At 37.7% G+C, this 26,628-nt stretch overlaps 1 pseudogene; it reads right to left on the bottom strand.

The window, feature by feature from the left end:
- Positions 1–303: 303 nt before the first annotated feature.
- LOC118857709 lies at positions 304–19,068 on the bottom strand (annotated as a pseudogene).
- Between the last annotated feature and the right edge of the window lie 7,560 nt (positions 19,069–26,628).

The following is a 26,628-nucleotide window of genomic DNA, read 5'->3' on the forward strand; positions in this document are numbered from 1 at the left end:
AAATTTCCTAGCAGACAATTTACATAAAATCCCCCTTTAATTTAGTGTGACAACTTCCCACAATAAACTACTTAAAGAGCAGCTTTGGTCAAGAATGGAATGAAATAGCCAATCAAAAAGATATCACTGCTGATTTTTTTAAACCTATACATTCACCAATTATGCTCAAAAAACCAAAAACAAAACATCTGCAAGGCATATTTTCTCAGTTTTGACTTGTGGTAGTGTCTTTCCCATCTTCATGCAAATGCTGGAGCTGCATTCTGTAAAGTGTCTGAAATGATAGAGAATGGAAATACAGCTTCACATGACTCATAGCCCTTGGATCGAAGACTCTAAAGTCTTTAAATCCCAAGCTGTCATTGCTCCATCAATGCCAGTGTTGCAAAATTTGCAGCAGTCTTGCTTGTCCACTTCATAAATAGACACTTGGGTGATACTGTTTGTAACAACAATGAGGCTAGCAGCTACTGTGGCTGTGTAAGACCAATAACACCAGCACACAGAACAGCTGCCAACACAGGTTCTTTGATCTGCTTTTCTAAGGAAAGCAACTTTAAGGGGTTAACTATCTCACTTTAATCAAGCTTACATATATCATTTGCTTAGTTCAGGGGGAAAAGCCAGCACCCTGAACTTCAGAGCAAATACAGAGAAAATATAAATGGAGCAAATAACACAATTCAACAGACAGGCTTTATCTGATCAACACATCACATACATAGTTACCAAGGAGAGAAGCACCAACATCTGGGTTTTCTTCAAGGCTGGGGGGGGAAGGGGAGACCCTAGGCACTACCCAGAGTCTCCACACCAACACTCTTCCAGTGAGTGAGAGCCCCAAAGAAAATGCTAATCTCTGAGTTTATATACCCTTCTTAGGGCCTGAAGGCTTCACACCTAATCAGCAAAGGGGTGTGGTCCTGAGGCTTAGCACCTAGCAAAACTTAATCAAAGGCACTTGATTACTTTAGCATTCTAAAAGAGAAAACAGTAAAATAAATAAATAAATAAATAAATAAATAAATAAATAAATAAACAAACAAATAAACAAATAAATAAATAAATAAATGAAGTCCCACCTTAATTACCAATTCACTGTTTTGGTGCAGTGTGTTTAAAGCAATGTTGTGATCCTCAGTCATGGCTCTCTTGTCCATGTTGTGGAAGCATTCCATGGCAGAAATGTTGCACTGGATGCTGTGTTTTGGAATGTCTAATTTGGAGTTGAAGGTCAAGGAGACATGATCACCATAATTAAACAGCATTGGGCAGCAGTTACGGCCAGCAGCCACCACGCTATTCTCAGAGACAAACAACACACTCAGGAGTGGGAGGAACTCTGTTTTCATCTGTGAAACCATCATGTTTTTGGAGGCATTGACAATTGATACAATACTATCATAGCTGACGGTGGTTCCCACTGGCAGGGAAACTAACTCCATGGACCGAACCCTCACTTCCTGTATCATCAAACTCTGACATCAGTTTGCCCAAAAGGCATCTTGGTATTCCATGGAGTACTAGCTGACTTTTCATCAACTTCTTTAATGTGGGTAGAAAAAAGATCCAGTAACCAGAAAAACATTGTTGGGGTGCCAATCTAAACTAAGGACAGTAGAACGAATAGGCTTTTTTAAGCCTCCACTACCTACTGCAAATTTATTCTCCAGGGGAGACCATTTCACAAAAGTGGCTACATGGCTCAGGATCACCAGGGTTGGTTTCCAGATGCCATTTTTCTGACTCCAGATACAGGTGTTAACAGTCTGCACCACAAGTTACAATTAGATCACTCTTAGGAGCCCAGTTAATACCTGTGATGTGTCCATTATGTTCCTTCAGTTCATGGGCTTTCACCCATTGGTTCCCATTTTTCTTGTAAATGCGGACTTCACGATTATTAGGGCTAAAGGCAATCTCTGAGATGGGGAGAGTGCAGATGGGCCCTGAAGTGGAGGATTCACAGACTCTGGTCAGTTGACATGAATCAGAGTCTTATTAATTGAACAAAAATGGTATATACCCTAGATCTGGGAGACCTGAGTCCCAGGATGACTACTTAACTAAATGTCTTCAAATCCTTTATATCCTTTCCTTATTCACTGTTATCAAATATATACTGTTTCTGGTGAGACTCTGTACCATCTCTCTCCCCTGAAATGTGATAGAACTTGATAACCTGGACCAAAACAATTATATTTTTTACTTAGAATAATAAAAAATTTCTTAACAATTGGAGCAGTTCCAAAGTGGGATAGGTTCCCTCAGGCATTAGTAAGTCCCACCCACCCTTATTATATGTTTTAAAATGAGTACTAGATGATTACTTGTTAGAAATGTCATAGAGGGAAATCCAGGTTCACTGGTCTTCTTGCAGGGTATCACCTTGCTTATCTCCCAACATATCCTGGCTAGCTGCTGTGCCTGTAATGCTCCACCCCCTCACCTCCATTCCTTGGTTTCTTTGGCTGTGTTCAAGGTTCAACTAAAGTTGCATTTTCTACAGGAGGCTTTTCTTGTCTCCTTCCCCCAGCTTTGAGGAATTTTCCTTCTCAGATTTCCTTCTATTAGTTTAGTTACCTGAACTAAACCTAGCTTAGTTACACGTGTCTTTTCTTCCCTACTAGAATGAAAGCTCCATATGGTAATGACTATATCTACCCTTCTTTGTATCCTCAGCATATAGCTGAGGGCCTGTCACAGAGAAAGGCCTTAATAATTATTTGTTGATTGACTAACTTACTGCCTGATTGGGGGATGAATTAGATTATCTGGCCTTTCTGAGATTTTGCAAATTTTGATAGAGAAAAACAGAGCAAAGTAGGAATCAGCCAGTTAATAAGTATTGACTAAGTACCTACTATGTGCCAAGGCAGTACGCTAAGCTCTGGGTGTACCACTTTCTTTTTTGTCATTGATTATCACTATTCCAATCACCCTAAGCTGCAGACAAATCCCATCCTTTTCCTTCTTGCCCCCAACAAAATTTGAAAAAAAAAATCTTGTGTTTTAGCCTCAGTTTGTTCTACATTTTCTAAGTGTTTCCCAAGTTCTCATCAATCCCAGGAAAGAAGTTGTGCCGTTGATTTTTCCATGGGCATATACTGGATTAGGCTGAACTGCATTCCAGATCAGCCCTCTTCATTCTACCCTGGTCCTTAACATTTCTGTTTTCCAGAACTTTCATGCTAGGGGAAGAGAAGACAGCAAGTGCTTATTAAGCACTTACTATATGCTAGGCACTGTGCTAATTGTTTTATAAATATAATATCATTTGATTATCACAGTAATCCTAGGTAGGTAGATTCTGTTAGTATCCCCATTTTACAGATGAGGAACCTAAGGCAGGCAGAGGTTAAGTGGCTTCCCCCAGGGTCACACAACCAACTAGTAAGAGTCAGAAGCCAGATTTGAACTCAAGTCTTTCTGATTGCAAGGCCAGCACTCTAGCCACTTTGCCATCTAGCTACCTCTACTTCTACTTCATTCGTTCTCCTTTTAATCATTGTTCTTTCCTTTTATTACATGCCTAGGTTTTCCCCTTGATCTGTCATCATTGGCTCTCTTTCAGATTATCATTCTTACTCATTTCTTGCTTACCCATCCATTAGCTATTGGCTCCTAAGGCTTTACTTTAGTCAATTAGCTAATTCAATCTTAGACTACATTAAGAGAGACAAAGTAAACCACAGACAAATACAGTCATTTTTAACTTAACTAAGCATGTTTGCACTAAAGGAGGCATCTTGATTTGACCTACCTAAACTCTAGAGAAATCTCAGCCTTAAGACACATTTTTTTTTTTTACTGAAGACCAAGTTTTAAAATTTTAAAGGGTTACAAGGCTTTTGGCTTTGCAAGTATCTGTTAAAGAAATTCTTTAGCTTTTTTGGCCCTGGAGACTGCTAAGTCACATACAAAGGCAGTACTTTTGCTTACACATAAAGAAATAAAACTTCTTATAGACAAAACCACCAGCCAAGATAAATGGATGGGCCACGAAATATCGCTGGGCTTCTTTCTAGGGGGTTCCAGTAACCAAGATTCAACAGAGGTCAGCAAGATACTAAAATAAGGCTGGAGGACTGATTATATCCTGCAACCCTCCTTTCTTCCTCTCCTTTCCATAGTTGGGAATTATAGAAGGTAGAGAATGGGAATGCCTAGTCCATATTTGGCTAGAAATATCTGGAAGGCTAGAATGGTCCTAAAAGTTGCTGGAATTTCTAAAACACTAAGAAGGATCCCTGAAGTAGAGTCACAGGCAAAATTGGACTTTCATGAGAGTCTTCCGGATTTAGAACCTTTAAGCTAGTTTCAAAATAACACTCTCTCAGAATTCCTATAAACTAGATTAGCCCTGTAAAAAATCTATAGTCACATTAGGTACAGGTCTCCCAAGGCTTATACTGGTACAAATATACAGCCTGCCATGGAACCTCAAGGGACATGGACCAGAAGTAGCCAAGGTATTGGTTCTGCAGAGACTAAACAATACACGTCATTGCTACTCATATCTGCCTGGAAAGGGGGTACCCAATAATCAGACCACTAAAGTAAGTTGTCTTTGCCAGAGCAAACTCAATTTAAATTGTACAAAGTAGAAAGGGAAGGTTTTGCCCCATACTATAATCTGGTCCTTCAAATACCAGGAAATTACAGTCCTATGTTTTGCAGTCTTAGGAAGTATGATAAACATAACTGCAGCTCTGTTCTCTTAGGCCAGGTTGCCCCAATGTCCCCGTAACTAAATTTCAGCCTGAGAGAATATTGAAGATTACACAATTCAGTTTTCTCATCCTGAAGTTCCATATACCAATTAAATTATAAGTTCAGTCTCTGTTCCTATTCCTTTCTCAGTTCAAGCAGAACTCAAAGGTATGGCTATGTTGGAGTGTGATATATATGTAAAATATGACCAGAACTAGGACAAAGCACTTTATGCACCAGGCAAGATTTGAAAATTGTGTACAATGTGGGCTGCCAACCACAGAAAGTTTTAAGCCTTCATTGAAACACAAGCTGGTATCACAAAACAAATATTTATCATGTAGATGATTAAAATAATTTATTTAGTCTTAAACATGGATTTTTAAATAGTCTGTATTTTATCCACGTCCCTTGGCCTCCCCAGAGAGCCATACCTTATGGTAAAGATGTAAAAAAGAAAAAAAAATCAGGAAAGCCAATAAACATATTTTAAAAAATAACCTGATGTTATATGTAATATTCCACACCAGTGGACCACCAACTTTGCAAACTCCACAATTTACACTGGATTTTCAAAAAGTAAAGTTAGAAAACTGTCCCTTACTGTGCTTCCTTGCAGGTTACATTAAAGGTAGTATCTATGCCCCTGTTCTAGCTCTGAGTGTCATGGAGCCTCTTGGGTTTCAAAGCATGTGAGTCTGAGCTGGATTTAGCAGTTTGATAAGAAGAAAATAAGAGTGAAGGGATGTGGTGCTACCCATTGTCCACTCACTCTACCCAGCAAAAGCAAATTGCCCATCCCTACTTTCTCGGCTAATTTTCAACTTTTTACATTTATAAAAGAGATCAAATAAACTTAGACTCTGAAAATTAACAAAATTTTATAAGACCAAAAGCCATTACTCAGTAGGTAAGTAGTTGAAGAATATGAACAATTGCAAGCTATTGACAATTATATAAAATAAGTTCTTCAAATCATGAATAATAAAGAGAAATGCAAATAAAAATAATCCTGAGGTTTCATAACATACCCAGCAAATCAACAATGATGACAAAAGACACAGTTGGTATTGGGGTAGGGTGTAAAAGACAGTCACATTAAGTATTATTATTGTGTATCTGTATTGTATTGTGTAACATATTTATTGTGTAAATATACATATACACATATGTAGCAGAGCTGTGAATTGGTAGAACCATTCTGGGAAATATTTGGAAGTATGCAAATAAAGTGACTAAAATGTACCTACCCTTTGATCCAGATATTCCATTGCTAGATATGTACCCTGAGGGGTCATTGATAAAAGAACTGTCCATATACACCGAAATATCCATGAACTGGAAACAAAGTAGATGCTCGTCTACTGGGGAATGATAAAACAAATGATGCTACATGAATATCACGGAATATTACTATGCTGTAGGAAACAACAAAAATGATGGAGAGAGGCATGAAAAGACTTACATGACCTGGTATATAGTAAAGAAGCAGAGCCTGGAAATTTATATACGCATCGACTACAACAATGTAAACAGAAAGAACTACCACAAAGTAATTGGAATTGAATGGTACAAAATTGTTCAAGATAAAGTTAGCCCTAAAGAAAACGCTTCCTCTTGCTCCTTTGCAGAGTTGGAGGTCCACAGGTGTGGAATATCATATATAATATCAACTTATTTTTTCAATGTGTTTATTGGCTTTCCTGATGTTTTTTCTTTTTTCATTTTTTACATCTTTATTACTAGGTATGACTCTCTGGGGAGGGCAAGGGGCATGGGTAAAATATAGGCTATTTAAAAACAAAAAATGCCAATAAAATCTATTTTAAAAAATAAAAAGTAGGATGTGGAAGGAATAATAATGACTCACTGATGTAATAATTTAACATTTACAAAGCCATTTTATAAGGAGCAGCTAAGTAGTGCAGTAGAGAGAGTGTCAGGCCCAGAATCAGGAATATTCCTCTTCCTGAGTTCAAATCTGGCCTCAGACACTTGGACCCTAAGCGTTTAAGTCATTTAATACTATTTGCCTCAGTTTCCTTATCTGTAAAATGAGCTGGTGAAGGAAATGGCAAACCACTCTAGTATCTTTGCCAAGAAAACCCCAAATGGGGTCACAAAGAGCTGGACACAACTGAAAATGACTCAACAACAACAATTCCTCACTATAAACTTGTCAAGTAAGAAATGCAAGTATTATTATCTCTGTTTTACAGGTGAGAAAACCGAGGCTTTGAGAAATTCAATGACTATTCTTTGATCACACCACTATTAAGTATGAGACAGAACATTATCCACTTTGCCATAGTTTCAACAAAGTAGAATTCTCAAAAACAGAACTGCTGGCATATAAAATATCATGACAATCATGCAAATTTTTTACCTAGATGTTAGAAAGAAATCACAAAACATCATCATCATCATCATCACTCCCACCATTATTACTATGAACCTAGCAGTTTTGTTGTTATTAGGATTAGGATTTATATAGCAATGTAAGTTTTGTAAAGTGCTTTACAAATGTTATATCATTTTATCCTCACAGGAATCCTAGGAGGTAGGTGCTGTTGTTATCCCATTTTGCAGATGAGGAAACTGAGATTGAGAGAATGGCTTATCCAGGATCACCCAGCTAGTGAGGATCTCAGACTAGATTTGAAGTCAGATTTTCTTGACCCAAGCCCAATATTCTATATACTATGCCACCGCTACCTCACAGTTCATAATTAGAGTTAAAGAAAGAAAAAATCCCAAACCCACTTGGGAACAGATTACTTTTGTTCTGAACATGAAACATGTCCTCTTTGTCTTCTTAAAATCTTTTCTTGCTTCATTATTCTGGAAATTTTCATACTCCCCATTCAATACAGCTAAATACGGCCTGCCCCTTACATTAGGCAATGCCTAGTGTCTCCCTGCCAGTGACACAAAAGATGAGGAACCACTCTACATAAGCCATAACCTTTGGCTAACTCAATGAACTGCCCTAATGTGGGGGTAATTCTGCCCCATGAATCCCATAAAGATTAGAAGTTTGAGGAGACTAATAAAATTCCATATGTCAAAGTAAGCCTCTTTAAAACATCATTATTGATCATTCCTACCCCCTTCCTATGTTTGCTGAAAAGCATCCCACTCAGGTCTCCGCCATCACCTGGTTGTAGACTTCCTATTGTCCCTTTTCTTAAAACTTCTCTCTCTCTCTCACTCCTGCCGCGAACCTTCCCGTATGAGCTAAAACCAGGACATAATGAAAGTCTGTTACACTGTGCAGAACTGGTCTGTCTGATTCTTTGTGAAACCTCTGTAAATGTTGTTAAGGCCTGGGATACTCAAGTATAAAAGTATTTTGTATTTTTCAAAGATACTTTTATATGCATTATTTCATTTCACAATAACAACACCCAATGGGATAGCTAAAGAAGAGATCCATTATTGTTCTTACACAATAAGTAAGGAAATCGAGGCACAGAGAAGTTAAGGGACTGAATCAGATTCTATAGCTAATAAGTATAAGTTCAAGCATGAATGAAGAGATCTAGCCTCCTGATTCCTAATCTAATACCACCCAAATAGTTGATTCTAGGAGAAATTGACTGGATTAAGGGAGCCAAGACTGTTGCTAAAAGAATTTCCAGACTCTGGATACTAGCCCCTTGTTTCAGATCAGTATCTCATTAGCATGAAGGATAGATTTGCAAAGGGAAGTACTTGATTATCATTAGGAATAGTATTGTCTTTTGTGCAGCTGGGATGATCCAGTTAGTGTAATCTATAGAGAGAGAAACACTGTTAGCAAAATAATAAAACTATTATATAGAATCCAATGAATTTAGCACCAAATGATGGTTAAAGAAAAAATATTTTTGTTATTATTTAAACACTCAAAATATTCCTGTTAATCTATAATCTAATCATTGTGGGCAACCCGTTGAATCATTCCAATTTCAACACCACCACATCACCCCATACTGCACAATTTTTGTCCACCTCCTTTCATTGGATAGAAAAGAGGGGGGAGTGACTAGTCTATCCTAGAGTTTGTGATAAAGGGTAGAAGATATGTGCATAGTCTCAAATGTAGCCCAGATTTTGGAAAAACAGATTTCAAAGAGTTGAAGAGAAACTATGCATAAAACATGAAAATGTATGTTTACTAAAGATTTTTGTCACAGTTATGGAGGAGATCCAGTACAGAGTTCAAATTGAAAAGAATTCCATATATCGTTAGGTGTTCCAGATGCTTAAGTCTGTAGATGATAATGCTTTGATTGCATGAAGCTTTGGCATGTTTAAGTCTTCTCCATAAAATCCATGAAGCCACACTAGCTCTTTGTTATTTCTGCTCCTCTTTTGAGATGTTTGCCAACCATTTCTTTAAGGACATGTTCTTGAATTTTCCCAAGGATTAAAGTGAAGCTCACTTACCTATAGATTGCAGATTCTATTCTCTTCCTTCCTCCCTTTCTCTTTTCTTTCTTTCCTTCCTTCCTTCTTTCTTTCTGTCTCTTATCAATTTCATTTGCCTGGCTTGCATCCAGATATTCATGGCAGACACAGAGAGAAGACATAATAAAGACACCAGGTCATCAGAAATGGTTATGTCTATTATATCTTCAAAGAATCTTGAATAATATAGACATATGAATGCAAGATATCTTGGATGAGATCCTTTGAGGCAGCATTTTTCTTTACACCAAATCTAGTGCTTTTAAAAACAGTTAACAAACAATCAGCACAATGGGATCGTGTATCTCTATATTTTTTATTCATTTGGATGATGGTGAAGATGCAACCTACTATGAATTAATGTTTGTTAAAGCCTTCTTGTTCCCCAATTTAAAAAACGTTTATTGATACCTTTTGTTTTTACACCAATTTCATTTCTGAAATTTCAGCAATCTCTTGTATAAAATAAGGGCAGGGAGGATAGGGAGGAAAAACAGTTCACTGAAACTAATCAATACATACATAGTTTGATACTATATGCAGGATTCCACACCCATAGTCGCACACCTATTTATACTAGTTCCCTTCTAATATCATCAAAAATACTCTCAATGTGTAAATAATTCTCATAAAAGTTTATATAGGCTGAAAAGTAAGCATATCAATCAGTAATTATTGATCTTCTTTTGGTTATCTTTTTTTTTTTTAGCAATAGTAAGGGCTGAGATTTTTATATGCCTTTGATTTTCCTGATTCTGATTTATTCACTGTATCACATTGCCTTTAGGCAATTGATATTAGCTAAACTTTTGAATGAATTTATAATAAATGTTGTCAATGGCCTTTCCTCCATCTATTTCCCCCTTTTCTTTTGGTATCAATAGCTTGTTTAAGGTTGGAGTTGTTTTAAATTGCACACCGTGTAGTTTCACATTTTTATTCCTCCTTTAAACTTTTCATTAATTTTCATCTTTGCTCCAATAAGTTGGTAGCCTGGGTGTACACAAACATCAGAGATAATTCATACAGGAATGACTCCAATGTCTTCTCATTCAAATATAACCAACTTCATTTTGGGTGACATCGTTTATTTGATTTTCACCATATCCAATGCCTCCCAATTCTTTTCTTGATGAATTTATGATGCATAGGCATGAGGTTTATATTAGGACAGACTATAAGTCCTTTGTCTTTCTCATTCTTTCTTATTCTTCTATCATGTTCTCTATCCTCATCTTTGCCTAGCTTTACACTGAAGTGACTGAATAGCACAGTACATTTTGGTTTTAATAGTAGTCTTACTAAAGTCATAGTAGAATTTTTTCTATCTCATTGACCTTTAAAACCAATTATGCACCAATGTTGGTGTATAATGTTCAATTGTTGTCGTGCTTTTTTTCCAAAACTTATTGAAAACATTGCCATATAAATTGAATGGAATAATTTTTCTTCTGACTTTTGGATGCATGATAAAAACAACAACACTTTGAACTCTTTTGTCTCTCCAAGAAGAACCTAAGAACTAGTCTTCTTCTTCACTACAACTTCCTTTTGTTGTCTGGTTTTGTATGTATTGTATATATTTGTATGTATGTACAAAAATGTCAAAACTGAAAGAAATTTGTTCCTCTAGTAGAAAGTCCGGTAGTCAGGACAAGGATCTCATAGTTCCTTGTTCTGACTACTTGTCCAAAACTTAATTTGATATTCTAGAATGTCTGAAAACTGTGTGATAGTATCTTCTATCCCTATTTCTACCACTCTCCACCCACACCAAAGAAGTAAAAGGAGACATAAACCACTTAGGACATTTTCTACTTTCTTTTTTTCCACGGCCAAATTATCACCAAGTAGCCAGCCTGCTGGCGATGCCATTTTTAGGTCTTCTCTAGACATCTTCAGAAAACACAAAGGTTGCTTGCACTTGTTCTGGAAAAGGGGATCAGGAAATTAAGGTAAGGCCAGTGTAGACCTGTTTTCCTTTAAAGAATCTTTAATTTTTAAAGGACTGAAAGTTCAATATGAGTCTACATTGTGATACGACAGCCAAAAACCTTAACTTCACCTTAAAATTTAATACTTCAAAGATCCATCATTTCCTTGGGGTAGATATTCCCTCCACAAACATATATCACACTCTGTATGTGTCTAAGTAAACAATTGTAATAGCCCTACCAGCACCCATGCTATAAATCAATTTCATTTGACTGGTTTGCATCCAGATATTTGTGGCAGACACAGAGAGAAGACATAATAAAGACACCAGGGAGCACAGGGACTTCTGAAGGTGAATTAAAGAGGCGCATGGGACATGGGGATCAGAACAGAGCCTGCTAGGCTTTTAACTCCAGCTGCTTACCTGTGTCAAGACTTTACTTGTGAGGCAGCCTGACCGTTTATATATGTTGGTTAGTTTTGATGATTTTTCACCTTCTTTCATAAATGTTTTATTATAAGGGATGGCTTTCTGAAAATAGTTGTGGGGGGTAACATAAATGTAACCATTGGCTAGTATAGACCAGCTGAATTTTCCTGACATAAGACCCTCTGTATCCCCTACCACAGGAGTGGAGATAGCCTTGATTGGCTTTCTGAGCCTTTAAAACTGTGAGACCAAGCCATGCCATTTTTTCCACTGTCCTCTTTTCTCACCCAGTCTGGATGCCATGAACTGAAGCGGCGAGAAGGGAGGGACTTTTCTTCCCTTGTTCTTTTGCCCCAGATATTTTTTGTTCGTTTGTTTTTCCACCCTGTGTTGTGCATCCTCCTCAATTTGGGGCGTTGAAGATGATCCTCACGGGAGAGTCTTGGCCACTTTGAGGTCCAGATTAAAGGGAGAGTGGTACAGCAGCTATTGGTCAGGGAAGCTCTGAGCAGCCAGAGTGCCTTGGGGCTTAAGCCAGAGTGCCTTGGGGCTTAAGCCTGAGGCGGGGTTTTGGATTTGGAACTGGGACTATGTTCTATGGGACCTGGGGTAAACTATAGACCTAATCCCTTTCTTCCCTGCCCCTTCCCCCGCCCAAGACTGGAGAAGGAAAGTCGGGTAGAGTTATTTTGAATGTTTGTGATTATTCTTTTGAAGTAACATTTCTTTGTAAAAGCTTCGCTGTTACATAAAAACAAAAAGTATCAATAAAACTTTATTTTAAAATAACAAAAACGGAGTCGAACATCACTCTTGGGGCCATGATTCAGATCCAGACATAGGTAATAAATGCAACAAATAAATGCAGCGAGATGAGCAGAGAAGTGAGCCATCTAGGAAGACGCCAGGTATAGTAGAGGAAACTACAAAGGCACTGAAGAGAAATCAGAAGCTACAGTGAACAGAGCTAAACCAGTCACAATAAGAAAAAAATTATGACAAGGTGAAGGGATTTACAGACTGTATAGATGTTGTTCTTCAGGTAGGGGACAAGAGGGTCTCATCCTTTAATGTTCTAGCTATATGCATACCCTCCCACCCTTGCTTGGTTGGTTGGACAAAGCAACTTGGCTTGACTTTGGGGAGTTATTCATCCATCAGGTTTCCAAAGTTCCTACTTATCTGATTAAATATTTGATCTAACTACTCATTGGAGTTTAAGAAAATTAGGAAACCACAGGGACAGGATGAAGGAGAAGAATATGGGGCTAGTAGGATGGGGGTTTTGAACTATTGATTTAATTGGATAATAGATTATAAAGTTGCATATTACAATTATGGCATATATGTTTGTGTGTGTGTGCTAATCCCTCCAGGGGTGGGGAATCTGTGACCTCGAGGCTATATATGGCTCTCTAGGTCCTCAACTGTGGCTCTTTGACTGAATCCAAACCTCACAGAACAAATTCAAGGCCATATGTGCCCTCAAGGCCACAGGTTCCCCTCCTGCCCCACCCCCTCCCTCTCCCCCCACTCCCCTACCCCCCCACCTCTACCCTAGACCAATGAGAGAAGAGTGATACCACACATAAAGGAGTAGCAAAAGGTGAGAAGCCAGGTCTCTGAGAGAAAAGGAGGCTCAGGTTGCTTCATGGTTACCCTTAGGTAAGCATCTAGTATGGGTAATATCCATAGCAGAAGGATGTGAGCCTTTAATTAAAGGAAAAACTCTGGTACTGACTACTGAAGAAAACTAAGTATTGATCACAGAGCTCTCCAGACTCTGTCACATGTTTTTCATGAGTGGCTATAAAAGAAACCATCTCTGGCCAAACTGGTCATGATATTTTGAACTTAGCTAGGTTAGTTAGCTAGGGTAGACATACGATACATTACCAGTCTGACTCGCAAAGTCTTTCTGGTTTGGCAAGACCAGTTAGAGCTTGTGCCCTTCTGTTACTTCCTTTGAAAACTTTGAAATTTTAATTTTAGTTTCTATTAGTCATGGTAGTATCAAAACTTGCACAAATAATATCTTCCACTCTTTTATTATGGTGCAGCAGTTATGACCCCTGATTTCCTAAAGGCTATGTATGCTATTGAAACATAATCTCTGGAAAAGTTCCACCAAGTCGTTAGGACTTTGTTTATATTTACATTGAAAGACTGTTACAGTGAAAGACTCTGTCTACTATTAAAAACGTGAATAAGTATTAAGATGTCATTACTTTAAGGCTGGGCACAACTACCAAAAAAAGATAAAAATAAAAATTAACACAGTCGTATATTGCCATGACAATGATAAAAAAAAAGTGGGAAAAATCACATATTTTCAAAACTATCTGGAAACTTTCTTTTGTGTGATTTGAAAAAATTGATATCTCTTATTTTTATCTCACTTTCATTTTTTAATTTTCCCCCTCCCTTACTTAGTGAGTCAACCCTTATAGCAAAATATAAGAAAACTCAACAAGCGTTTATTAAGCATCTACTATATGCTGGGCACTGTGCTAAGTTCTGGGGCAAAAAAGAAAGACAAAAAGAGTCCTTGCACTCAGAGAATTCTGGATTATAATGGGGAGCCATTATAATTATTACATATAAATGTACTATATATAATGAATTATGCATCATTGTGTATTATGATATATGTTACATATTACATAATGGATTATATATGATAATATGACTTATAATAGGGAAGACAACACCCAAACAATTATATAAATATGATATACACAAGGTAAAATGGAGATAAAATCTGATGAAAGGCACAAATATTAAGCAAGGACAGCCAGGAAAATCTTGCAGATTTTAGTCGAGACTTAAGGGAAGTCAAGGAAGGAAGGAGGCTGAGGAGAGAGAAAATTCCAGGCATGGGGAATAGTCGGTGAAAATGTACAATTTGGAGATAGAATGTCTTCTATGAAGAACAGCAAGGAGATCAGAAATCACTAGATCATATAGTAAGGGGAAGGGAAGAATACGTAAGATAGAAAAGGTAAGAAGGGGCCATGTTATAAATGGCTTTAAAAACAAACAGAGGATTTTATTATATTTGATTCTAGAGGTGATAGGGAGCCACTGGAGTTTACTGAATAGAGCATGATTTTCACTGCCCAAAGAAAAAAAGCAGGCAAACCAACTAATACATCAACCAAGTCTAATAGTATATGGAATAATCCACATTCATAGTCACTTCCCCTGCTCTATCCATCTCTCCTCCCCTCTCTTCTTTTAAATAGAAGGGGAAGAGGTACATCTTCTCAATTCCTCTTTGGGGCTTAGGTTGATCATACAGTAAGATAGTTTTCAATTTAAATATTTTCTTCTTTGTCTTTATATTGTTTTCATTGTTTATATTATTTTCATTGTTTTGTTTACTTTGCTTTGTTTTGGTTCATATTAGGCCATGATTCTTTCTTCATACCTATATTGTTTTATGGTACAATATTCCATCACATTTATGGATTATAATTTATTTAGGTACTCCCCACACAGTGGACATCTATTCCACTTCCAATTCTTTGCTACAATGAAAAGCACTATTATAAATATAAATATATATCGCCTTTCTTTCTATCTTTGACCTCTTTGAAGTAAACACCTCTTCGAGATAAATGCCTAGTGGGATCTTAGGATCAAAGGGTACAGACATTTTAGTCACTTTCTGAAACTATTTATATTGCTATCAGTGCTTTTAACCAGAGATCTTTAACCAGCAACAAAGATGTTGTTATAGTCTTGGAAAAACAACTAGAATTCATATTCGTATTCTTGCCACACATAAAATAAGAAGACACAAAGTAGGTAAAGCTAAAGACGGTTCCTTCCATAGAGGCAAATTTTTTAAAAAGTACTGTTAGAGTTTGTGTCTTTGTGGTCTCAAAGGCATTCTGCCTTAATGAGACCATAAAGAGTGTGAACAAGCATTACTGGATAGATATGATTATACACCCTTATATATGTCTCATATACCCATATCTGCTACAAAGGATGAAGAAGCAAAGAAATTATAAAGAACCTAATTAGAACAATCAATTAGCATTCATTTAAGTGTTTGCAGTGGACCAGGCATCCCATGTTAAGTACTGGGGAAACACATTAAAGGGCAACAGACCTTACTCCTCAAGGAACTTAGATTCCAGTGGGCTCATTTGTTCAGCAGGGAACATTGTTAACCAAATTGAATGAAGTGGGTGAATGATTTCAAATAACTCTAAAGCCACTTTAAAGTCCTTGCAGAATATTTGCTGCTTGTTAGAGGGTCCCTAGGAAAAGGATTTAGGGAAACCAAGACAGATGATTAGGTACAGTATACGCCTTGAGGAAAGAGAAAAGGAAAGGAGAGGGGGGTTGGAAGAATCCTTGGGATAGCCAACACTGATTCTGAGATGACCTGAGCCATGTTAAAAAAGAATCCAAGCTAGTAGATACTGCCATGAGACACGTTGTTACCAGGTCTCACCTGATTCACAGTAATGAAGACCTATAACTAGGAATTTTTGTTCCTAGGACAATGTAACAGCAATGCTGCTTGCAATTGCTGTGGAGGTATAAGGCCAATAACACCAGCACACAGGAGGGCGGCTAGCACAGATTCTTTGGTCTGTTTTTCTAAAGGAAAGCAACTTTAAGGGGTTAACAATCTTACTTTAATTAAACATACATATATTATTCACTTAGTTCAGGGGGAAAAAGTCAGCACCCTGAATTTCAGAGCAAATACAAACAGAAATTACAAACAGAGAAAATAACACAAATCAACAGACAGGCTTCTAACTGTCTGACCATAGCAATATATACATAGCTACAAGAGAGACAGGCACCAACATCTGGGTTTTCAAAGCTGGGGGCTCCTTAACAGCTATCCGGAGTCTCAGTCTTCCAATGAGTAAGCCCCAAAGCAAAATGCTAACTTCAGAGTATATATACTGTTTCCAATCAAGGACTCTTGATTTAATCAAAGACTCTTGATTCAAACAAAGGCAAGACTCAATCAAAGGCACTTGATTGCCTTAGTGCTGAGAAGCATTCCAAAAGAAAAAACAGCAAAAAGTCCCATTTTGCTTGGTATTACAGACAATAATCACCAACTGCACCTATTAGTGGCACAAAATACAACACAAGGTGGATTCTTTGTTGAAGAAGACAGAGAGATGACTGTTGGGGAAGACCTGAAAGGGAACAGGAGAGGAGTTCATTCTGGTATATCATCTGATTGCTTACTATTTTAAACTTTTATTTTATTCTTTTATTATTCTATTCTTGCTAACTAAGGACTGAGTTCTATTGTTGCTACCTGGCTAAAGCACTAGAAATGCTATAAGCACCTTCAAAACTTGATGCCCTGGAGCAATGGCCTAGTTGTCCTGCTAAGTAAGATCCTTGTAGAAGAGTATCTCTTGATAAAAATAATAACTAGCATTTATACAGTGCTTTAAGACTTACAAAACTAGTATCTCATTTGATCCTCACAACAAGCTTAGAAGATAGATACTATTAGTATCTCCATTTTACAAATAAGGAAACTGAGGCTCAGAGAGGTTAACAGACCTGGAGAGGGTCACACAACTATTAAGTGTCTGAGGCCTTCCTGATTCCAAATCTAGCACACCAATAACTATACATTCTAACTGCCTCTATAATAGATATCCAAAGCAAAGGTATAACACCCTGTTCTTTTTGCAAAGGAAGGGAAGGCTGAATCAATACTGATAACTATACATCAGATCTATTTCCCTTCACAAATGAGGGTAGGCAGAGGGAGTTTCTGGACCCAATTCAATTTTTTTATTTATGCTATGATAAATTAATGGTGCCACTAGGATCCTGAAGACTAGTGTGAAGATTCATATTTGCTACACCAGAAAGATCTTCCATGTGAACTAACTATAAACCTGCAATAATTTTCTGAATCTGATCTAGGTCACAATAACTGTTCCCTGGAGTAGCACTCAAGAGGATACGCAGTTCATTATCTGTCTCAGAAAATTAGCACGGCAGGATGAGTCCACATAAAGCTGACAAAGACAGGTTGTGCACCCAACTTCAACTAGAAGCCAATAGACGTAACCTAATATGATCAACAGCGCAGTCCTAAAAACCATAACTGAATTTAGTTACCTTAGGAGTGTCTTCCTTGATGAAACACAATTAGATAACAAGATAGTGTGTATTCTGTTCAAGGGTGGACAGAACCTTACTAAAAGGCTGTATCCATCTCTGAGCCTCAGAACTTGAGAGAGGGAAATCTTGAAGGAGACTTAGAGAACTGCAGAAATTACTAAAGATGGAAAAACAAGAGGCACAAACAAAGCTTAAGGGAACTGACATTAAACATATAAAAAAGGTGTTTGTCACAAAGAAGATCCTGAAGAACTAAGAAATAAGCAGAAACTTCAGAAAGGATTTGATCAACATATATCATAGATCTGGAGTTGGAATCTACTCTGGTCTAACTCCATTTTTCTGGTGAGAAAAAACAAAGACCCAGGGAGGGTGATTGACTTGCCTAAGGTCATAAAGGGTATAATCATTAGAGGCAGTATTTAAACACAGGTTCTCAGATTCCCTAGTTAGTGTAATTTCCATTGTACTTTGCTGCCTCCTAACTTTCTGAAAGTTAGGACTATCAACCAGAGGAATACCTTATAATACTGGGAGAATTTGTAAGATTTATTTTCCTAGTGTTTTTAAAAAATACAGTTAGCAACCTGATAAGGCATGTTTAGTTGTTCAAATCTGTCAGTCTGGATGGGATATCCAAAGCACAGAAAGAGTTATTTAATGGCAATGACCAATAACCTGCCACAACTCAACTCGCTTCACTGTATAACATTGATCTGAAGGTGCAGAACTGTTGCGGGTCCCCGGCCTCACAACCAACTCGGGAGTCTGTGAAGGAAAGAAGGAAGGAAAGAAGGAAGGCCAGTAGACCCCATGTCAAGTGGCAGCTTCAGGCCTTCAAAATTTATTTTCCTTTGGAGAGGGGAGAATCCACTGCTATGGACTAGATCCAGCGCCAAGGGGAATTCCATTTTCTGCTTGCAGCACCACCCAAAATTGGGAGTGAGATTGAGAAGAAAGGCCCAAGAGACCAGGATCCCTACTTCAGCACCCTTGTCCAGGAAACAGAATCAAAGAATTTTAGAGGTAGAATGAACCTGAAAGGCTATCTGATTCAAATAGTACCCAAAAAAGAATTCTCCCTGTAACACACCAGACAAATCCTGCTTCTGCTTGATGATTGTCAGTGAGGAATGGGAATCCACCATCATGCAAGACAGCCCATTTGACATAGAGAATGATCCAATGGTTAAAAAGGTTTTCCTAACATGTGCCTCTTTGTACACTCATTCAGCACATTGCTCCTGGTTTTTCTTACTGAGCTTAACCAAAACTAGTTTCTCTTCCATATGATAATACTGTATAAATACCTGAAGATCATGTTTCTCCTGAGGCTTCTCCTCTTCAGTATAAACAGTCATAGCCTTTATGTGTTGCTTATACAATATGAACTCTAGACCCTTCACCATCTTGGTTGCCCTACTCTGAACACTCTCTAGTTCATCAATATCCTTCTTAAACTGTGAGGCCCAAGACTGAACACAATACTCTAGTTGTGGGCTGATAAGGCAGAGTACAGTGGGATTATCACTTCCTTTGTCCTGGAAGCTTTGCCTTTCTTAATGCAGCCCAAGGTCCTGTTGGCTTTTTTGGATGTCACCTCAAATTGCTGACCCATACTGAGATTATAGTCTATGAAAAGCCACTTTTTCAGACAAACTGCTGTCTAACTATGTCTTCTTCATTTTGTATTGAGGAGATTTCGTGAGCACAATGATAAAACTTTATATTTAACTCTATTGAATTATTATTAGATTCAATGCTCTAACTTGTCAAGATTATCTTCCCAGTTGATAAACTTCTGATGTAGTATCCTACTTTTGTATTTGTATCCACAACAGCTAGTACTGGCCCAAAGTAAGTGCCCAATAAATGCCTGTACATTAATTTGCAACATAGTTTTTGACACAGCTGTACCAGCTTGCACTGGCACTGACAAGTACTACTATATCCCCCAACACTCTAAGTGTAGGTTTGAATGGTTGGGAGGTTTTTTTTTAATACTATAACTTATATGCCCTCACAAGCGTTTTTCCTCTTGTGATTATCAGTTGGCAATATTTATCCAGCCTGATTCAATTGACTTTTAGAAATGGGTAAGAACAGGAAAGTAAGAACAGTCAGTACAAAGCATTTCTCCTAAGGTCCATAACACATTTTCTTACCAATATGTGCGGAGGGAGGAGGGAGAAAGAGAGAGAGAGAGAGAAAGAGTGAGAGAGAGAGAGAGAGAGAGAGAGAGAGAGAGAGAGAGAGAGAGAGAGTCAGTGTCCAGGGGAAACTAGGCTCAAGCAAAGAGACCACATGATGCAAAATGGTAACTCACAGTTTCACAGTTTCTGGAAGTCCTTTGGGCTGGAGTCTTCAAGCTATTTCCCTTATGTGTGGTATAGGATTTATGTCTGAATCCTTATAGAAACCTGAATATTTGTCTAGTCTAGCCTTGTCTCTGGATACATTGCCATTAGCTGTTCCAGGAATATGGGAAACCCAAAATCCTTTTGACCTTCAAAGTTCACAAGGTCCCTCCTCTGACCACTGTGTGGGAAGAAAGAGATAAAAACTAATGCTGAGGCCTGCTTCTCTGCTCTTCTCCTCAAGCAATTCCTGTCAGTGGTTTATCTAGAACATTTTCTCTTTTCTGATGTAAGGCACTCAAATCTCTGGGACTCAAGCTGACTTTATGTTTTATGGATGTCCCGTTGATCAAGGATTTTTTAATATTTAGTCTAAAGCCTATGATTGATAGTTTCAATAAAGAAGTGTTTTCACCTGGTTAATTTATCAGGTTTTTAGCATCTTGACACTTACTTTAACTGGGGTGGGGTGATTTGATTGATTTACTCAATCAACCCCTACCTTTGCAGACTGATTGAAGAACTTTGTGGATCCTGACTCTATCAACCACTGTGTTAGCCATCCTGCTCAGCTCTGGGCAATCTATAAATTTGATAAACATACCATTTATACTTTTATACAAGTTACTAATAAAAATGTTAAATACCATATAGCTAAGCAAAGATCCCTGAGGCATTCTCCTGGAGTCCTCCTGCCATGGGGAAATTGAACTATTAATGACTACTATTTGAGTCAGGCCCTCCAACTAATTTTAAATCCTTATAATTTACTATGATATTGATGATAATAACAACAATAACTATAACATAAAGCTAGAATTTATAAGTGTTTTAAAGACTCCATAGAGAAGGTAGTTCTTGAATTGAATAGGAATTCTTGGAAGCAGAGGTGAAAATGGAATACATTTCCATTGGAATGGATCAAAGAGTATATACAGGGGAATAATGTGTAATAAAGCTAGAAAGGTATATTGGAGCCATGTTGTGAAAGGCTTTAAATGCCAAACTAAGGCATCTGTATTTGATCCTAGAGACTACTATAGAGCCACTGGAGTTTATTAAGCATGAGAATGGTTACACCTGTGCTTTTAAAAAAAATATCACTTTGAAATCTAATCTATGTAGAAGATTGGTTGTACTGGGGAGAGACTTGGAGAAAGGATATAAATTAGGAAGCATTGCCAGTCTCAATTGTGCATTAGTACTTCCAGTACCTAGCACAGTTTCTGGAACATAGCAGACATTTAATAAATGTTCATTCATTTATTCATGCAATAAGCCTACAAAGGTAGGCTGGAGCCAGATTGTGAATGACTGTAAAAGTCAAACGGGAGTTCATGCTTTCTCTTAGAATAGAGGCAAGAGGGAGCCGGTGATTCTTCCTGAGCATGATAGTGATCTCGTCACACTTCTAATTTAGGAATAATACTTTTGCAGCTGTATAAGGGATAGTATGAAGAAAGATCTATTGCTAGGCCCTAGATGACAGAAGTGACTCTATATTTGACCACTGATTCATATACCTATGAACTAGGAAGTTCCTTTGTACCCAGTGTTGCTTTAGTCAACTTCACTTAGGCAAGGAATACAAAACTCTCCTGATTATAATAAGCTTAACAAACTTCATCTATTCTACACATGCAATATTAGCAAACTTTCCTAATCAAAATGACCTTGAAGAAGAAAAGGAGGTGGGTGGGAGGGTCAAAGCCTAGACTACTGGGTGATTGACTGACCACCCAAAGGGTACTACCTCACTTAAAGTGAGAATCTGAAAAGATCTCAGTTTAAAAGGGCCAGGGTCTCTCAATGTATCCTGGGTTATCTCCAGTCATCCTGGTGAATATCAAGCTACTGGATCCAGATGGCTCTGGAGGAGAAAATGAGGCTGGTGACCTTGCACAGCCTTCCCTCGGTCAAATCAAAGTCAACTGCAAGTCATGTCATCATTTCCCTGATGTCATGGTCCTCTTTGAGAACAAAGGACAAACACAATAATAATAATAACAGCCTCATCCTTCTAAGCCCCTGTGAATTTGCCCTGCAAAAGCAATCACATATAAGGGCAAAGATCCAGAGATCTGGATTCTGAGATCTAGATCAGGATACACATCCCACTGTACACCTGAGCCACTGCTTGTGAGCCTGTGTGACTGCAGAGCTGGGGAGCCACATACTTGTATGCTTCTAAGTAATAAAATACCTGATCCTTCGAACACTTACGATCCTTCTCACTACCTCACCCATGATCCCCTCAAAGACAGATTGGTTCAGGAAGAAACAGAAGGTAGTGTGACCAATTAGAAGGATTTTACGATAGAAGTGATGAAAACCTGAAATTAGAGTGGATATGTTGTGAGTGGAGAGGAGTTAAATGCAAAGATTTTGTGGAGGGAGAATTGACAAGAATTGGCAACTGAGTAGACATGTGGGGTAGGGAAGGTAAGGAGAAGTTGAGGGAAAGATTAAATATGAACCAAAAAGTAACCTAGATACAAATGGATGTAAATCAGTCCACATGGAAGTTGGAAAGTTGGGTGAGCAGTTATTACCACATGAACTGCTTTAGGTTCATTTGTGCCTAGTTTGGATGGGATTAGATGGGAAATAGATGGGAATTTTCCATTGCTAGTGTGACTCTTCCCTGGGTTAACAGTCTAGGGATGTGTTGGAGTCAGGTCAAATGCTCCAAGAACAAATGTTAAATTTTCAGTATGTGAGGATTTACACCCCAGAAGTTGGCAAATATTATAAATCAGGATTAGATTTATTATTTTGTTGATTGTCTACACCAGAAGTAACCAAACCATGACCCGAGGGCCAAATGCATTTTTTCCTCTAGAGAGGTAGTTGTGAAACTTTCACCAGTATAGCCCTAATTAACACCCTCACAATCTGTTTTCTTCTACTTTTGAGGGGCTTTCGTCTGAAAAATGTACTTGTTCTCTGTGGCAAATAACTTTGTTTTTACTTCTGACCAAGTCATTTCAGCTCTTCACTAGAAATAAAAAGAATTAGTGTAACAGAGACAGCACAGAAACAGTTGGCTAGAGACAATTGGGCAGAGACGAAAGGATGTCTGCTCCTCTGTGAAGCAAGTCTGAGGCTGCCACTGCTATGAAGAGAGGGAAAATAACTCATTGATGAAATTTCCATCTGATGAGCAATCTACCTTTTCCATGGATGCTGAGGAATAGGAAAATTACTTTGACTTGAGGCTGCAGTGACGCACCTAACTCAGGATCTATGAGGCCTCAGTCCAATAGCCCTTATAACTCTGTGGTCACTATTTGTGTCCAATTGGTCCCAGGGTTACTGGACTTCAATCAGAACCAGCTGTCCAAAATTCAGCTTGTAACAGAGGATGATGTGTCATAGCACCTGACTCTAATTGACCTGATACACAAGAGCTAATTGCTAGCACTAAATATAGGAATGTGGGTTAAGAAAACTATGTTATAAGGAATGGTGTTCTACAAGAAAGCTGCTAGCCCGGGTGGATCTGTTTGACTAGAAGCCTATATTGAGATATTTGAATTATCGATGAAAAATCAGTTGTAAAAATCTTTGCCTTAAGGAAATGATGGGTGGAGGAGTGGATAAGAAGTAGATTTGCACCCAATTCCATGCCTCTTCCAAACATTTCAGCTTTTACTACTGTAGCAAAATGCGCATCGTTGCCTTCTATGAGAATGTGAAGCAGCAGTCAGTGACAGGTACAGCCATGGAACTGGATTTCAGGAGATATCTGCCCTGGCTATAATAATCCCCAACACCAACTCATCTCCCTTCAGTGGTTTCATACTACCGTACATTACTCTTGTACAAGAGTCTTACACAGGGAATAATCTGAGAAACTATTACTACCTCCAGTCTCCCAGGGCAGGATGCAAACCATGTGATAAAGAAAGTGATATGTTTGTACTCTGACCTTTTGAAGACAGCTTTTTGAAATTACTATTAGTTTAATTTTTTTAACAATCAGAAATCTATTTTCTCTACGTTTCACTCCCCAAAACATACACTCAATTTTTAAAAAATCCTTGTAAGATTTATGTATATTCGAGCAAAACAAATTCCCTCACTGATGATGTTGAAAACGTGCATTATCTTATTCAGCAGGAAACCATCACTTCTCTGTCAGGAAGGTGAGAGCATGCTATTTCATCAGTCCTCTGGAACCAGAGATGGTCATTGCATTGACCACAGTTCTTTCAAACTTGTTTGTCATTACAATGTTGCTGTTATTCTATAAATTATTCTCCTGGTTCTGCTAATTTAATCCTTCATTAGTTTATAAAAATCTTCACAACTGTTTACTTTTATAACGTTGATGCTGTAGTATGTCATTTTGCTGATTCTGCTTAACTCATTCTGGATCTGTTTATACCAGTTTTTCCATCTCTTTGAAATAATATTTCTTCATTTTTTACAGAATAGTATTCCATCATATATATGTATATACATACATATACATTCATACATATGTATATATATATATATATATATATATATATATATATATATATTTACTACAGTTTGTTGTCACTCTCAGTTAAATTTTAGTTTCCAGATTTTTGCCACCATAAAAGTCTCATTAAATATTTTTGTCCGTATAGTAACTTTTCTGCTTCCTTTGATCTCTTGAGTATATGCCTAGAAGTGATAGAATTGAGTCAAAGGGCATGTACTGTAACTTTTTGCATATAGTTCCAGATTACTTTCTGGAATGGTGGTATCCATTCACAAGTCCAGCAACAATGTATCAATACACCTGTTTTCCCACAGCCCCTCCAACATTTGTCATTTTTCTTCTTTTGTCATTACCAATCTGATAAATGTGAGTTGGAACCTCCCTCAGAATTGATTAATTTTCATTTCTCTAATTATCAGTGATTTGAAGCATTTTTATTTATTTTATTTATTTAATATATTTAGTTTTCAGCATTGATTTTCACAAGAGTTTGGATTACAAATTTTCTCCCCATTTCTACCCTCCCACCCACTCCAAGATGGCATATATTCTGGTTGCCCCATTCACCAGTCAGCCCTCCCTTCTGTCATGCCACTCCCCTCCCATTCCTTTTTCCCTTCCTTTCTTGTAGGGCAAGATAAATTTCTATGCCTCATTGCCTATTTCCTAGTTGCATGCAAAAACTTTTTGTTGTTTCTGAACATCTGTTTTTAAAACTTTGAGCTCCAAATTCTCTCTCCTCTTCCCTTCCCACCCACCCTCCCTAAGAAGGCAAGCAATTCAACATAGGCCACATGTGTATCATTACATAAAACCCTTCCACAATACTCATGTTGTGAAAGACTAACTATATTTTGCCCCTTCCTAACCTATCCCCATTTATTTGATTTTCTCCCTTGACTCTGTCCCTTTTCGAAAGTGTTTGTTTTTGATCACCTCCTCCATCTGCCGTCCCTTCTGTCATCCCCCCTTTTTTATCTTCTTCCTCCTTCTTTCCTGTGGGGTAGGATACCCAATTGAGTGTGTGTGGTATTCCCTCCTCAGGTCAAATCCGATGAGAGCAAGATTCACTCATTCCCCCTCACCTGCCCCCTCTTCCCTTCCTACAGAACTGTTTTTTGTTGCCACCTTTATGTGAGATAATTTACCCCATTGTATCTCTCCCTTTCTCCCTCTCTCAATATATTCCCCTCTCATCCTTTAATTTGATTTTATTTTTTTATATATCATCCCTCCATATTCAACTCACCCTGTGCCCTCTGTTTCTATATATATACACATACACATATATATATATATATACATACACACACACACACACACATATATGCATATTCCCTTCAGCTACCCTAATACTGAGGTCTCATGAATCATACACATCATCTTTCCATGTAGGAATGTAAACAAAACAGTTTAACTTTAGTAAGTCTCTTGTGATTTCTTTTTATTGTTTACCTTTTCATGCTTCTCTTGATTCTTGTGTTTGAAAGTCAAATTTTCTATTCAGCTCTGGTCCTTTCACTGAGAAAACTTGAAAGTCCTCTATTTTATTGAAAATCCGTATTTTGCCTTGGAGCATGATACTCAGTTTTGCTGGGTAGGTGATTCTTGGTTTTAATCCTAGCTCCATTGACTTCCAGAATATCATATTCCAAGGCCTTCGATCCCTTAACGTAGAAGCTGCTAGATCTTGGATTATTCTGATTGTATTTCCACAATACTCAAATTGTTTCTTTCTGGCTGCTTGCAGTATTTTCTCTTTAATCTGGGAGCTCTGGAATTTGGTGACAATATTCCTAGGAGTTTGCTTTTTGGGATCTTTTTCAGGAGGCGATCTATGGATTCTTTCAATTTCTATTTTGCCCTGTTGCTCTAGAATATCAGGGCAGTTCTCCTTGATAATTTCTTGAAAGATGGTATCTAGGCTCTTTTTTTTGATCATGCCTTTCAGGTAGTCCAATAATTTTTAAATTATCTTTCCTGGATCTATTTTCCAGGTCAGTGGTTTTTCCAATGAGATATTTCACATTGTCTTCCACTTTTTCATTCCTTTGGTTCTGTTTTATAATGTCTTTATTTCTCATCAAGTCACTAGCTTCCACTTGCTCCAATCTAATTTTTAAGGTAGTATTTTCTTC

This window comes from Trichosurus vulpecula, chromosome 7 (genome assembly GCF_011100635.1).
Source record: "Trichosurus vulpecula isolate mTriVul1 chromosome 7, mTriVul1.pri, whole genome shotgun sequence".
Taxonomy (NCBI): domain Eukaryota; kingdom Metazoa; phylum Chordata; class Mammalia; order Diprotodontia; family Phalangeridae; genus Trichosurus; species Trichosurus vulpecula.